At 43.8% G+C, this 14,386-nt stretch overlaps 1 protein-coding gene across 2 annotated transcripts in view; it reads left to right on the top strand.

The window, feature by feature from the left end:
- Nucleotides 1-14,386, top strand: part of LOC106657307 (carboxypeptidase N subunit 2-like) — a 112,144-nt gene that overhangs the window by 86,009 nt on the left and 11,749 nt on the right. The window contains exon 1 of one of the 2 annotated variants that reach the window (XM_014378735.2): nucleotides 12,152-12,472. The exons of the other annotated variant lie outside the window; for it this stretch is intronic. The gene's annotated coding sequence lies outside the window, so the exon portion shown is untranslated. Of the gene's footprint in view, nucleotides 1-12,151; nucleotides 12,473-14,386 lie in introns of those variants that run through there. 2 annotated transcript variants of the gene reach the window in all.

Genomic DNA, 14,386 nt, shown 5'->3' with positions numbered 1-14,386 from the left:
TCGTTCCTCATATAGCTATAAGCACAAGTGCATCGCTTGCAAGCGTATATATGCTGCGCAGAAAACAGCTGCGAGCAGCGATTCGATAAAATTTAACCCAGTCATGCGCCATTTGTTCTTTCGCCAGCTATATCCCATGTACAAAGTACAGGCCGTACGCAATTGCGAAAGGCAAAAGTTAACGTCGCGAGAGCCGCTCGTGTTATTCTATTATTTTATCCTCTCTATTGTTTATTGTTGAATACAGATCGTTTCATTAAAAGTTTCGCTTGACACTGTAAAGCTGCGACGTTGCGTGTGCCGCGTGTGCAAGCGCGCAAGCTCTGCTCTGCACTCGTGCTACAGGCCGCGCGCCTCGAAACATTAGTTTCGAACGTAATGCGAGGGGGAAGGCTTTCCCGCAAATGTTCCAAATTTTCATCGGACTTTGATGTATATTCGAGTGGGTTTGACTTTTCGGATATATATAAAGCAGCAAAAAGTTGGCTTGGCTCGTGCGCACGCCGCGTGCATACGTGTTGGCGCGTATACCGTAGCACATCATCAAGGAGGGTGTGCGAGAAAAAACTTGGACAGCAGCAGCAGCAGCAGCAGTCGCACATAATATGCGTCGCGCAGCAGGACCAGCCAGCGTGTTGACGCGACCATCGCGAACAATACAACACATCACGTACAAAATCCGATATAAATTCGCGCGCGAAACGTACGAAAAGCGACTGCCAGGCAACGAGCCATTCGTCATATTCGCCGCTCGGCTCACCGAGCAAAAAAATATAAAACACTCGGGTTGTGCGCGCTTTGTGTGTGTGTGTGCTTTATATCCTTGATATATAAGAGTTCGTGGGCAGACTGAGAAAAAGCGGCTGCTGAGATGCAGGAGGAGGAGGAGGAGATGCTGCTGGACGAGGAGGTACAGGAGAAGAAAGAATAAAGCAACCCAAAAGGCGCCCACAGCAGCAGCAGCAGCAGCAGCATATACACGTACATTATAATCCGCGGATGTGCCGCTACTCTCGGGCACAAGCCAAGTACAATAGTCTTCCTTCTTCATCGTGCTTATTATATTCGGAGGGTCATGCGCGCATTTCGGCTGCCGGTCAGGGCTTTTCTTTACTCGCTCTCTCGCTTGATACAGACCCTGGCTATGATTAATGGTCATTTTCTTTTCTCGCAACGCTACGTGAATTTTGCACGTCGGTCCTTGTTTATACTCTGCCTCGCGCTCGTTTCTCGCGTTTTTCCCCGTAGACTCTTTTCATGCCTTGGCCACTTGCCTCCATTTCTTTGTCGTTTATGTTGCTGCTACTGCTGCATATCTTGGATATCGCCGGTCATTGACTCTTTTTATGTGAATACCACAAAACCACGCGGACCGTGTACAATCATCGTCCAAACGTGGATATATAATGCAACATTAGCATAATACAACGAGGCAAGCTTGATAGATCTGCTTCTTATTCCACAAAGAATCTCATGATTCTTTCTCTCTCTCTCTCTCTCTCGTTCTCTCTCAATTGCTCTCACGATGTATGGGATGATTTATGGGCACCTTGCTTGGCCAAACAAGTACTGAAATCAACTTTTTTTTTGGAAATTGATTTTTTATCTCCCACTATGGCTAAAGTAGAGAGTCAGCCCTTTTATCTATAGATACGTATAATGCAGATTCCGAAATTCCTATAGTCACATGACACCGTAAAATAAAGGTATTTAAATCAAAAAGAGCTTTTCAACTTCACCCCGTAGTCGCAAGCTCTGAAGTTGCTAGACTACTATGTATGGTATATAATTTATCGTTAAATCGAATACCTCTGCCTCTCATAAGCAATCCGTAGCCCCGTTTTCTCATTAAATTAATTTTCCAATAATTTAATTAAAGGAGGTCGGTGCATCAATAACGTCGGCCATAATATTGAGAAATTTTTAGGCTCAATCCAGCAGGATACTCGCTACCACGAGACCCTTTGTATCTTCAAAAGCACAGCGGCAAGTGTTTTCCAAGCCACTGCTGCTGCTCGTCAAAAAAGTGCCTGAATGCGAGTCATTGCTCGCGTGTACGTGTCGTTCGGGGACCGCCGTCACTTGATTACACGTTGCGGCTGTGTCGACGTCCTTTATCCATGTATAAATAACTGTTTCGTTACAAACAAGAGCTACCGCTGCTTTGCGAATCTCTGCCGCTTTGGCCGTACCTCAAAGTGCATACATTGGCCGTCGAGGTCATGTGTGCATGCGATGTACACGCGCTCACGCACACACACACACACACACACACTTGAGAGCTTTTATTCAACTCTCGAGGTCTGTAAATCCGCTTTAGCCTCTGCATACTCTATCTCTATCCGGCACTCTTTAGCTCCAGTGTTTCTCGACTCCCTCTCTCATTTGTCTTTTATCCCGTTGCACCAGCGCCGCTGCCGAGCACGTATGTGTGCTTTTCTCCCCCTACGCGTGCACACGCCCAGAGTCGCGATTTTTCTTCAGCTCTCGTCCTCTTTATCTGGCCACACGCGTGCGCTTTCACTTTTCTGCACTAATTCACCGGCGTGCGCGAGCGCAACCTCCCCTTGTGTGCAACTCGGCAATCATTTTCCTCGCCAGTGTTCACACACTCTCGAGCCGAGGGCACGCGCGTACGCCTGAATTATTTTTACTTTTCCATCTTTTCCTTCTTTTCTATCTTGTGTACACAAGTTTCTGTTGGCTAGCTTCGAGCATTAAAGGGGTGCTTTCGAAAAATGGAGCTGTGCTGCTGCTACTGCTTCCCTTGCCGCTTCTTTTTGAATAATCGTTCTTAATTTTTCTCTCTCATTTTCTTTGGTATCCAAAGAACGAGAACGAAAAAGCTAATTCAACTTTGTTAAAGAGGTATGTAAATGCGAGCGCATAAACCCCGCTCCGATACCTTAATTTTTTAATAAATCATCGTAGGATATTAACTCTCTAAGTTGTTCCCGACTTTAAATAAATACGACTTTTTATTTAATCATTATTGCAATTTCTTGGTTTTTACTGGAGATAGAACTTATTGATTAGTGAATATCGAAAAGCAATCGAACAGATGGATCAAGTAAATCAAAAGAAATATTACAGCAACTGTAATAAGGTTCGCAGCACAAAGGGTTTTAGGGGACAAATATTTTATTCGCGTCCGCTAACACGCTTCAAAATGGAATTTTTCTCAAAGTTATATTGCTACGGAAGCTATCGCGTGGCTCCGTCGAGCTATATAACGGACTTGAATGAAGCGCGCGTAGATATAGCCTCGCTGATCCGGATTCTCGTCTTCACCGCAATCTCGAGCTTTGACAAGGATCGCTCGATCGTATGTGAAGCCACGCACGCGGAGCAGCGTCCTATCCTCTCGAGAGCCGCCGGGGGCGCGAAAATCCTGTGGAAATGAAAACTCACCGTCGTCTGATCCTGTGAGGCCAGCATTTCGTGTGTATAGTGTGCTGCGATTCGTCGGAAATAAATCGCCGTTAAAACTTCTTCGACGATCCTTCATGCTCTACGCGAGCTCGGGCGAACATTGCGAAAAGCTTCGAAAATGCTTCGTTTCCAGTCTTATGAACGCTAGCTCAGACACGATTCTCTTATTTTTCTCTTCTTTTTTGTTGAATAGATAGTGTTTACATGTAATAATAAGGACGATTTTCTGTTCGCATGAAAAATCTGATATTTTTAATCAGATTTTTCGTTTCAGAGACCCTTAGAGAAGCTTGGTATTTTTTTGAACTGCATGATTATTACGAAAATTTCAGAAAAAAATAATTTAAAGTTATCAGTAGCTTGCGACTATAAAAAGAAACATAAAAATGAAAATCTAATCAAGTTCGTTTGATATATCTCAAGAACTGTTGTTGTCCTTCAAGTCTAACAGCCACATAAAAGTCTATGAGCATTGCTACGTAAAAAAATCACCGAAAAAAGCAAAAATACCCTAATCAAACCAGAACTTAAGAAAAATGTCAAATTTAGGTCTTCAAAAAAGGCGTTTGAAAAATGTTCGTAAAATTTGAGAACATGTATAAAATGAAAAAAAAAATTTTTCAAGCCAGCAGAAAAAAATTGTTTTGGTCATTCGATTTGACAGAGAATCGGACATGTGCATAGAGAAAATACGAGTGCAAAAACGAGGGAAAACTCATAAGTACGAGTTTTTTTCGCATTGAAAGTCAAGCTCTTTAATCCATGGGTTATAGGTATAGCTAGTATATATAAGTGTAGAGTTTTGCGAGCACGTTGTCTCTGTGTGTTGCGCGCCTTGCTTTATGTACCATATCCACAGAACGCCCCCTAACGAAATGCCCGGGAGCGCTGTGCATTTTTAATCTGTAACCTGTCTCGCTTTGGCTTTTTTCGGCGCTGCTCGGGGATCCTTGGACCATTGTTATTCACGTATACGCTTTAGCTTCCTTCATATTTTTATTTTCGCCTCGCTCTTCCTCTCGCGACGTACTAATATTTACAGCTGGCTCCGTGCGCGCTCGTGTACCCGTGCATATACGTATCGTTCGTATTTAATATATCAAACGAACATAAGATTACCCTTTTTTGTCCGAGTGTGCGGTACATCATGCTGAAATTAGTAAGCCAGCAGTGGCAGTGTAGCAGCAGGGGGTGAGTCCTGAGCTACTTTTTTGCCTGGCAATTTTTGCTCTCGTATATCAAATGGTCGGGAGCTCTTTAAATCTAGCTCGGAGCTCTAATTTTTCTCGTTCTGCTGCTTTGTCGAACGTTGCGCTCATGGCTCCAGCTGCTTTTTTGGCCTTCTGCAGCGGAGCAGTTCTCGTCTGCGCGCGTACGCAACATTTTCTCAATTTTTCACGGCTCTCTCCGGACGAACAATGTGGAACGCGAGTGAGAGCGATCTCGGCGCTGCATTGTTTTTAGATTTTCGATGGCTGCGCAGAGCTCCGACGCGTCACACAACACCGCCTGCGTAATTGTTCTTGCATCTGTCGGGGCGTCGTCTTTTTCCGCTACCTTGGCTGTTTCTTGCTATAACGCGCACGAGCACCTGCATTCAGCTCTTCGAGTCACTTGACTCGTTTCTCGCGCTCGCGCATAGTTACATGCGTCGTGCGCGTTTCATTTCCAGCCTGACGCCCTGAGCGCATATATATATACGATTTGCAGCGCAGTGCCACATCTTCTCGTTCAACTCCTGCAGCTCTTTTTCACGCGCTCTCGATCTCTTTGTCCCTAGATTATATATCCTATGCCAAGAGAGCCGAGCTCCGAGTGAGCATCCTTGCATATAAGAGCTATTGTGATCGCGACTGTCGAGCATATACCTACTCCGCGCTTATATATCTATGTATATGCATTAGGGTGTCCGTTATTTCCCAAACGTTAAAAATCCTTGCTCCAGAAGTTTAGATCACTTCTTTGTGATATAAAAATATGATTTGTACGGTTTATAACCCATAGGCACAGGTTAAAACCGTGCCTATAAATTAAAGTCGATATTTGCATTTAACCCATTAGCTCACAGAATGTAGGACTTTAAGGTGGGATTTTTTCCATGTTTTGAGCTTTAGAAAAACTTTGCAAGTACATAATTTGATGTAGAATATAATTCCCTTTCCAAATCCGGGCTCAGATTTAAAAACTAATGCGTAGTTCAAAAGTTATGATCGTTTAAACGAAAAATTCTGTACAAAACATGACAAATTCATACGTTTTTTCATGTTCAAACGAGCATAACTTTTGAACTATGCATTGGATCTTAAATCTGAGCCCGAATTTGGAAAGGGCATTAAATTTTACGCCAAATTATATATTTGCGAAGTTTTTCACAAACGCGAAACATGGTAAAAATCCTACTTCAGAGCAATGCGCGACAGTTGCTTCGTAGCGCAGTGTACCGCGCAGCCCAGAATTTTACGTTTTCACGCGTTCGTTGCTGTATTTCAATAAATAATAATCATTTTAACACTCTGAAAACTAGCATATCGATAGGAAATTTCCTCAGCTTTCAATTAAAACTATCAGAAAAAATCTTAAAAATATCGTTTTAGAGATATTCAACTTTGAAGGTTTTCCGACGATTTTTCAGAAGAAAGAGGAAAATTTTCGGAAATCTGACCTTACCATAGGAAAGCTGAGGTAATTTTCCATCGAAATGATATGTTACTTTTTTTTTTTAGGTGTATGTTTAGGTGCTGTTACAGAGAGTTAGAAATTGAGCAATTTCGCCTCATAACGCCGGGCGGGCCTCGCGCTAGAAAACTTAATCTGATACCTTAAAATTTTAGATAAGTTCAAAGCTTATCACCTAAGGATTTATACGATCCGAAAAAAGATCCAATGTTTTTATAGTAAAATTTAATGCCCTTTCCAAATCCGGGCTCAGATTTGAGATCCAATGCATAGTTTCAGAATTTTTCGTTTAAACGATCATAACTTTTGAACTACGCATTGGTTTTTAAATCTGAGCCCGGATTTGGAAAAGGAATTAAATTCTACATCAAATTATGTACTTGCAAAGTTTTTCTAAAGCTTAAAACATGGAAAAAATCCTATCTTAAAGTCCTACATTCTGTGAGCTAATGGGTTAAATGCAAATATCGACTTTAATTTATAGGCACGGTTTTAACCTGTGCCTATGGGTTATAAACCGTACAAATCATGTTTTTATATCACAAAGAAGTGATCTAAACTTCTGGAGCAAGGATTTTTAACGTTTGGGAAATAACGGACACCCTAATATGCATGCCGAGTTCAAAAAGTAACATCTTTGTGAGCTACTGACTCTGCACCACTGCACTGAAAGAAATTTGAGACTCTTATCTTACCGCTTGGTAACTAAATGTGCCGCGGTCTGGTGGTGCTATCGTCCGACACGGTGGTATAGGTTTAATCTCAACTGGGGCGATTTCGCGCCCAAAACATAAACAAAAATCGCCCAAGTAAGATAAACAAATACGGTGTGCGCGATCGGCCTTATTAAGCCAAATTGCTCAATTTGTAACTCGTCAGAAAAGCATCTAAATGAACCTAGAAAAAATATGAGCCACATGATTTCGATGGGAAATTACCTCAGCTTTCCGATGGTGATGTTGGATTTCCAAAAATTTTCCAAATTCCCCGAGAAAATTGCCGTAAAACCTTCAAAGTCGAATATCTCAAAAAGGGCATTTTTAAGATTTTTCAAACTAGTCTCAATCGAAAGCTGAGAAAATTTCCTATCGATATGCAAGTTTTCAAAGAGTGGTATTGATTATTACTTAGTGAAATACAGCGATAAACGAGTAAAAACGTGAGATTAGACACCGCGCGGGGTACTGCGCGCCGAAACAACAACCGCGCGGGCCGAAAAGTCGCGTTTTTACATGTTTTTTTACGAGACTTGACGTGAAATCTTTTACGATCATTACCATGCACATTTAATCGATCGAAATTCTGAAAAAGATAGAATCGTCGATATTTGTGCCATGGCATCAAGTTCGCTTGGTCTAAAAATTATTATAGATGACAATGTTTATGCTTTTTTTAGAAAGGCTTTGTAATTAATAATTTTTCTTTGTTTTATAATAATAATGATAAGCTTTTTGTAAATATTTTAATAAAAGTATAAACTCATAATTATTTTTATCCCATTAATAATATCTTTCCTATTCACAGTTTAATTTGAATTGGGGTCTATTGCGCTCCAGATGTTTGGGAGCGAATCCTACCCAAAATTGAGCTATATTAGCCCCAATACAGTGATTAGTGCTCCCCACACAAGGCAGGGGCACTATACTACTAGAGTGGAAATTAAACACACCCAAATTTCTTTCAGTGTGTATACAAATATATGAGATATATAGTAGCTGCTGCTGCTGCTGCTTGGCAGACGCGACTTGCGGTTGCTCATCTTTTTCGAGACAGGCTCACGATCAACCCTTCACGTTTCGTGCTGCGCACTATTCACATAATTACAAGAGCTCGAGAAAAAAGAAAATATATAATGATGCAACCTCAATGGCAAGCGCAGCAGCCTCAATATTCGCTTGAAATTTTGGAAATTCAAGTTGATGATGAGCTGCACTGTACGTATACGTAAGATATAATGCACGAAAAGACCCGATACTTTAGCCTCGACGCTCGAAATATGCAATTTTATTGTTTGGAGCGCGTCATCACGGTCAGGGAGTATAAAGAGAGGGTCTGGCGTACGTATATATATATCTGGCCTTGATTACAAGCAAATTATTAGCCATTACAGCACGAGCAAAAAGAGAGTCAGTTTATAGTCCCCGCAACACTGGGCGCATTTATATATCATCTTCTCTACAAGTTAACCCTTTCTGCTGCTCACTGCTTCCTTATTTCTCATTTCGGCAGTCTAAAATGGGCAAATAATAATTCTCGCTTCGTGAGTCCCTCTCTCATTCGCTTGCGCAACTCTTCTTTCGCGCGCGCGTATAAAAGCAGGATTGCCCCTCGTGCAAGGAACTGGGCTTTATATATTATATAGCCCGAGTTTTACTCGGCTGCGCGTCGCGTCACGTATAGCGCACGGTACCTTTAACACAATTGCGCTTTCTTCAGTTCACGTACATAACGGTGGCATTTCGCTGCTTGTACGGCCGTAGCGTCGTGTAATTTCACAAGAAACAGAGAGAGAGAGAGAGAGAGAGAGAGAAAGGCCATCCTTTCTGTCGCGTCGTCATTATATTGCCGGAATGATACGATATGCCGTTATCACGTGTATAGTCTTTAGAGCGCCACTGATATAGCCTCGGCAAAAGGATGTTGTGTATATACAGCCGAGTCAAGCTTGTGATTATCTTCCTTGTCTTTATTAATTTTTTCTTAATTTCGCTCGTCGCTGATAGTCTGGTGCAGTGCAGCGATGATTGTCGTCGTCGTCGTCGTCGTCGTGGTGCAGGAACGCGGCTCACTTGCTGCTCCGCAGCAGCAGCTGCAAAAAAAGGACAAATTATTAAAAAGCAATGTACTATGATATCGAGAGAAAGCGAGCGAGTTGGGGCGAGAGAGAGAAAAGTGTATGAAGCGATGAGTCGAGCTCACTGGAATTGACTTTAGTTTTTTCTTCTTTTTACTCCACCTTCCTCACATAATTGCGCCTCGATCGTTTCGCGCGCAAGTACGCGGAGTACCGCAGTGTAGCCATACACGAGTGTATTACATATACCCAATATACACACATACGTGACCACATGGAATATTTTCATAATAATTGTTTTTTCTCCCTTTTTCTCATCTTTGTGACCGAGTTGGAGCTGCTACTCCAACAGTACGGCTATATATGCGTATAGCGGTCGGCACGCAGCGCGCTTAATTTGATTTTCCATGCCTTTTATACATCCAACTCCTATAATATTCCCCGCGTGCATTTAGTGTAATTACATTAGGTGGTTCGATCGAGGACAGCGTGTCGTAACGTTTTATTGCGCATCGACGCGATCGCCCCATTGCCAAGTTTCATCTCGGTGAGTAATCGTCGTCTGTGCTCCATTTTATGTGAAAATAATATATAAACGCGCGTGCAAAAGGGAAAATGAGATAAAAAGTTGGTGTGCTGGCGTTGGCGGAGGTGGCACATATATATACACATATTCGTACGAATGCAGCTTGAGTTTATTAAAATAAACAGTCGAGGTGATGATATATAGAACATCACAGGGGAGCACTGCGGAAAGTCCTAAAATTAATTTCCGCAAGTTAACTTGTCACGTGTGCGTTTGTGTGTGTCTGTGTTACCTTGTGCAGTATAGCAAAGGTAAAGTTTACGTGTACGGTGTATACGTGTGTGTATGAAATTTCATATGCATATACCTATAATAGTATAAATCAGAGATCGCATTGCGATAGCAAAGTTTTCCCGGGGAATTTGTCGTTGCTTTTGAGGTTTTACCAGGAGCCCGAATGAACGATCGCTCAACAAGCTACTTGCAACTTTTCCACCCGCTCCGCTATACACTCGCCTTATTCGCCTAGATGTACGCTTAATGCCAAGAGTTTACGACTGCGGTATGAAATTTTAGCTGCGGCGGAACGTACTATGGCTGGCACAGTGGCTGTTGCTGATACTTGGCGGGCAATTGGTAAATAGCTCGTTCGAGCTCTTGTCGAACTTGCGAACGCGGGATAAAGCGAGTTAATACCACTTCTGTGTATCGATTCGTCGGCTATCCCTGCAGCAGCTCTAAGCACTTAATTAACTCTCTATTCGATCAAGCTGCAGCTCAAACACGTGTAGCAATGCCACCCTTGGACCTATATGTTATACCGACTGCAACGAACTTGCTCCGTGCTCGCTACGTGAAATGCGCTTCGTCTACTCGCTTTTCCAAGCTAGCCTCTCTTCCAACTAGCTGCAACTACTTGGCATCGCTTAATTTTTCTTCGCTCTAGCTTCATCGTTCTTGCTTTTTCTTTTCTCTCTTTCTGCTACGCTATGCATCCTGGCATTACTTGATGATGCTATTTTTTACCTCAACTTGTTTAGTCATTCATTTCCGGTAATTATTCAAGTTTCTGCAATTCGCGCGCTTGTAATGCACAATTGCTTGGCAAGCCAACTTACAAAGGAAGAAAATTAATGCTTTCGATCCCTCCCGACAAGAAATATAATTCGTAATACCTTACCATATCCTAGGCTCGTTAGCTCAATGTTTTCGTTAATAAGACTGGACATTGACTAATACGATGTCGTTCTAATCAACGTATTAGTTTTACTGCGGCAGTATCGAGCGCCTTGATTTCTCGACTTATATAGATACATTGTCCGAGGGGTGAATTTTTGATCGAGCCGCATGGAGCAGGCAACATATGTATGTATATTAGCCCGCTATCTCGGATATTTAGTCGTGGAGCTATCAATATAGAGGAGACAAGACACGGGGCTACGCGAGAATTCGGGATGATTGTATCGAGCGCCAGTGTTGACACAGTTGACATTTTCACTCGACGGCTCGATCTTTCCTTTATCTATATGTTTTATACAAATCGATACATGGGTCTGCAACACAGGCATACACGCAGAGAACGAAGCGAATAAAGTAAGACGAGCACGGAGTCGAGCGAAAATATTTATACAGTTCCGTAGGCCTCTGGGAGCTTGTGGCGGGGCTACACACATTACGCCACATACATAATGGATTCTTCTTGGCGCACAAAACACGATGAAACCAGCATTAGTTTGTTCCTTGCGCTCGTGTATAAATAACGTTGCAGCTCGTATTTATATAGCAGAGCTAAATACCATACAAAAATACGTAGTGCAGGCGTTGCAGCGGTAGTCGTGCGCGCGCCCTTTGCACCCAAAGAGCAAGAGACAAGGAGGAGGAGCGGCAGAAACAGCGTAGTACGCAGCGACGATTGCCGTTGTGGGTGGTGTGAAAATAGCGCCTGTACTCGCGCGCGCAGAGCTTCAGAAAAAAGAGTGAATAAAAAGACCGACGAGAATAAGAGTCAGCCGGTCGATCAATCTTGCTCCTTCCCTCTCGCTCGTTCGACTAGGAGCTCTTCTTTTCTCTTTCGCTACCTCGTGCTATGTTTTTCTTTTTTCCAACAGATCCGGCTTTCTCATCGCGCTTCAATTAGCTCCCGAGAGAGAGAGAGAGAGAGAGAGAGAGAGAGAGAGAGAGAGAGAGAGAGAGAGAAAGAAAGAAAGAAAGAGAGAAGGTACAAGACTTGCGGCTCCTATCGAATCTTTTGTCGTTCAGGATTACTTGTGGTATACACAAATGCCCCTATACAACGAAACAAGCTTATTACACGTGCGTCTTATGATATATAGCTGGTCAAAGTGAGAGGCAGCTAGTCTCTCATTCATGTGCAAGTCTGTTGTAGCTATACACATTATACGCGAGGACGCATTGTAGTAGTGCTATAGAGGGCTCGAAGAAATGAATCTCCGCTGCTGTACGCGCTCGCTTCTTTTTCTTCCTTCGTTCCAATTCGGTTACATCTCGAGTTCTGTCGAGTGGGGAGGGAATAGACGGTGGCGGCGGCTCGGCAATCATGATCATTATGATGATGATGATGATGCCGACGAAGACGAGGTGTCGCAGACAATGACGGAGCGCGCGTCAAGCCGCATGATTCGAGTCAGTCGAGCGCTCGCGCCTGAGCCGATCTCCCAAATGTAGAGCCTCGTCAGTTCGAGTCCGAACGCTCGACAAGAACGTTCGCGCGCGCTTACACGGCGTTTCGGAGCGTACGCGACACTCTCGGCATGTATCTGTCCGGGCCAAAGCGCGACTATTGCCCAGTGTTTTTCTATGTGAGTGTGTGCGTGCGTTAATGTGTGTCGTAGTGTTTTCATACATATAAATAAATATAAAAAGCCTGCAGGCGTGGAATCCCATACGAATGCAGAGTGAAGTGACGTTAAAAGATACGAGTGCTCGTACGCGTGCAGTGTGTACCTTGCCCGGCTACTTAGTGCGATGCCGCCGAGGAAATAGACAAGTGCTGACGATCGAGACGCTGCATGTGCGACGACGAGGTACTACACCGTACAGGCGCCGTTTGCGCGTGTCTAACTTTTTTTTTTCTTCAACCCGGGCCCTCAAGAAACATATGTGCATGGGCGACACGTTCGAGGATTATCTGTTTTTTTCCTCCTTTTTTTCTACGATATATTTGCTCCACGCTCCAAGACGCTGATCCTCTCCTGCTTTTTTACATTATACTCCTCGGTGATATTTGCATTTGATATGCGAGTGTGCAACGCGTGTGTGTGCAAGAGCGCGCAGTCTGTGACAGGGACTCGAGCGGAAATATGTGCACGAGCTGCGACACGATGAGACGACATATTTCATCGACTAGATTTTATATAGACCCGATTAGAACTGCATATATGTATATATCGAAGCGCATCGAGTTAATACAGAGCGTATATACACACAGGCGCGATCTATGCTCATTGCCGCGAGTGATTTCCTGCACGAGCGAATCTGTTTCACGGCACTATCGTTAAAATCGCGAGAGAATTTTGTCTGCGGATCGTATTTGTATGTAAGAAAAGCGCAGAGGAGAAGCGAGTGAAAGAGAGAAAAAAATCGATATTGACGGGTGCAGGCATGAACTATAGATGCACTCGTTCGTATGGATTTTTTTTTAATATTTACGGCGCATACGCTGGCCATATTGTATTATGTGCTTCATGTAAATAATGTATACATATTCGTATATATTATACGCCGAAGCTCATCTCGTTGCGCTATTCATACGCTGATGTTTTTATGCTCATCATTTTCGACTAACGAGATTTATCTCGATGACGATTACGAGCGCGTATTATATATAAATGTATATATATATGGGCGCGCTTGTAGCAGGCCTGGAGCGGCATAAAACGATGATTTATGTTTTTCGCGTTTTGTGCGTGCAGCAAAATCAGCAGCCAGCACAGCAACAGTCGCCGTAGGACGCTATAACTCCAGGAGGAATGCCAACTTATAAAGATGCGCTTGCTCACCTAAGGGCACTCCTGCCTCGACTCGCCGCGCGTATATAGAAAGAGCTTCGGCCGGCAAAAAATGTAACGTATGTTCCGCGTCGCACGCAGCAATCGCCTATAGTACGATATCGATTTGTCAGCTCTGCGGCTGCGAGCCAATATAATAGAATAATCAGTTGTTCCATGATTTTTCCAATAGTGGGGCTGCAGCGTAGACACTTTTCTCGTTTCACGCATAGCTCTATACATGGGATGGAAAACGCCACGGAAAAGGTCAAGTTGAGCCAATACATTAGCGCGTGTTATTTTAACGACGATAACGACGAGGAGGAGCACGACGATGATAATTATTGCGCCGTATGAGAAGTCGTCACCAGAAGATTAGCCGAAAATCCCTTTCAACCGGCAAACTCGTCATTCGGCTGTTCCATGGCGTCGGCACACTCGGCACAGCAGAAAGTCGGGGAACGCGAGCAATTTCGAGCCACTCGAAACGATTAAATTTCAATATCGCGTCGTAATTATCCACGCGCGTGCGTGCACGGCATGGAGCGCACGAGACAGATGGCTCGGCGAAAAAGGATTGTTGTCGGGTGCAACGCTAACGGTGGCGGTGGTGGCGCGCTCATTCAAAAGTCATAAAAGCCAGGCAGCAGCAGATCGGGCACACTGCGGATTCCAGCACGAGTCCCTCTAATCAATCTCGGCAACAACTCCCTCGACGTATTACACGTCGGAACCGAGAGACAGAGATGGAACTGCGAGCTGCAAAAGGGCTGCGGGAGCATAAGGGCCGCGCGACGGGGAGAAGGGGACAAATTAATATATCATCGATATAAGCATTTGGCTCGGTGCGTGCGAGCAGAGAGATTACACGTAGCAGTAGCATAACAGCCTAGAGCCACGCGCAGGCTGCAAACCTTGCGTACGTTATGGACTGTAGAGATCGCACGCGAG

This window comes from Trichogramma pretiosum, unplaced genomic scaffold, assembly GCF_000599845.2.
Source record: "Trichogramma pretiosum strain Unisexual culture from Peru unplaced genomic scaffold, Tpre_2.0 scaffold81, whole genome shotgun sequence".
NCBI classification, from domain to species: domain Eukaryota; kingdom Metazoa; phylum Arthropoda; class Insecta; order Hymenoptera; family Trichogrammatidae; genus Trichogramma; species Trichogramma pretiosum.
The sequence above is the reverse complement of the archived record's forward strand: the minus strand, read 5'-3'. Positions and strand labels throughout refer to the sequence as shown.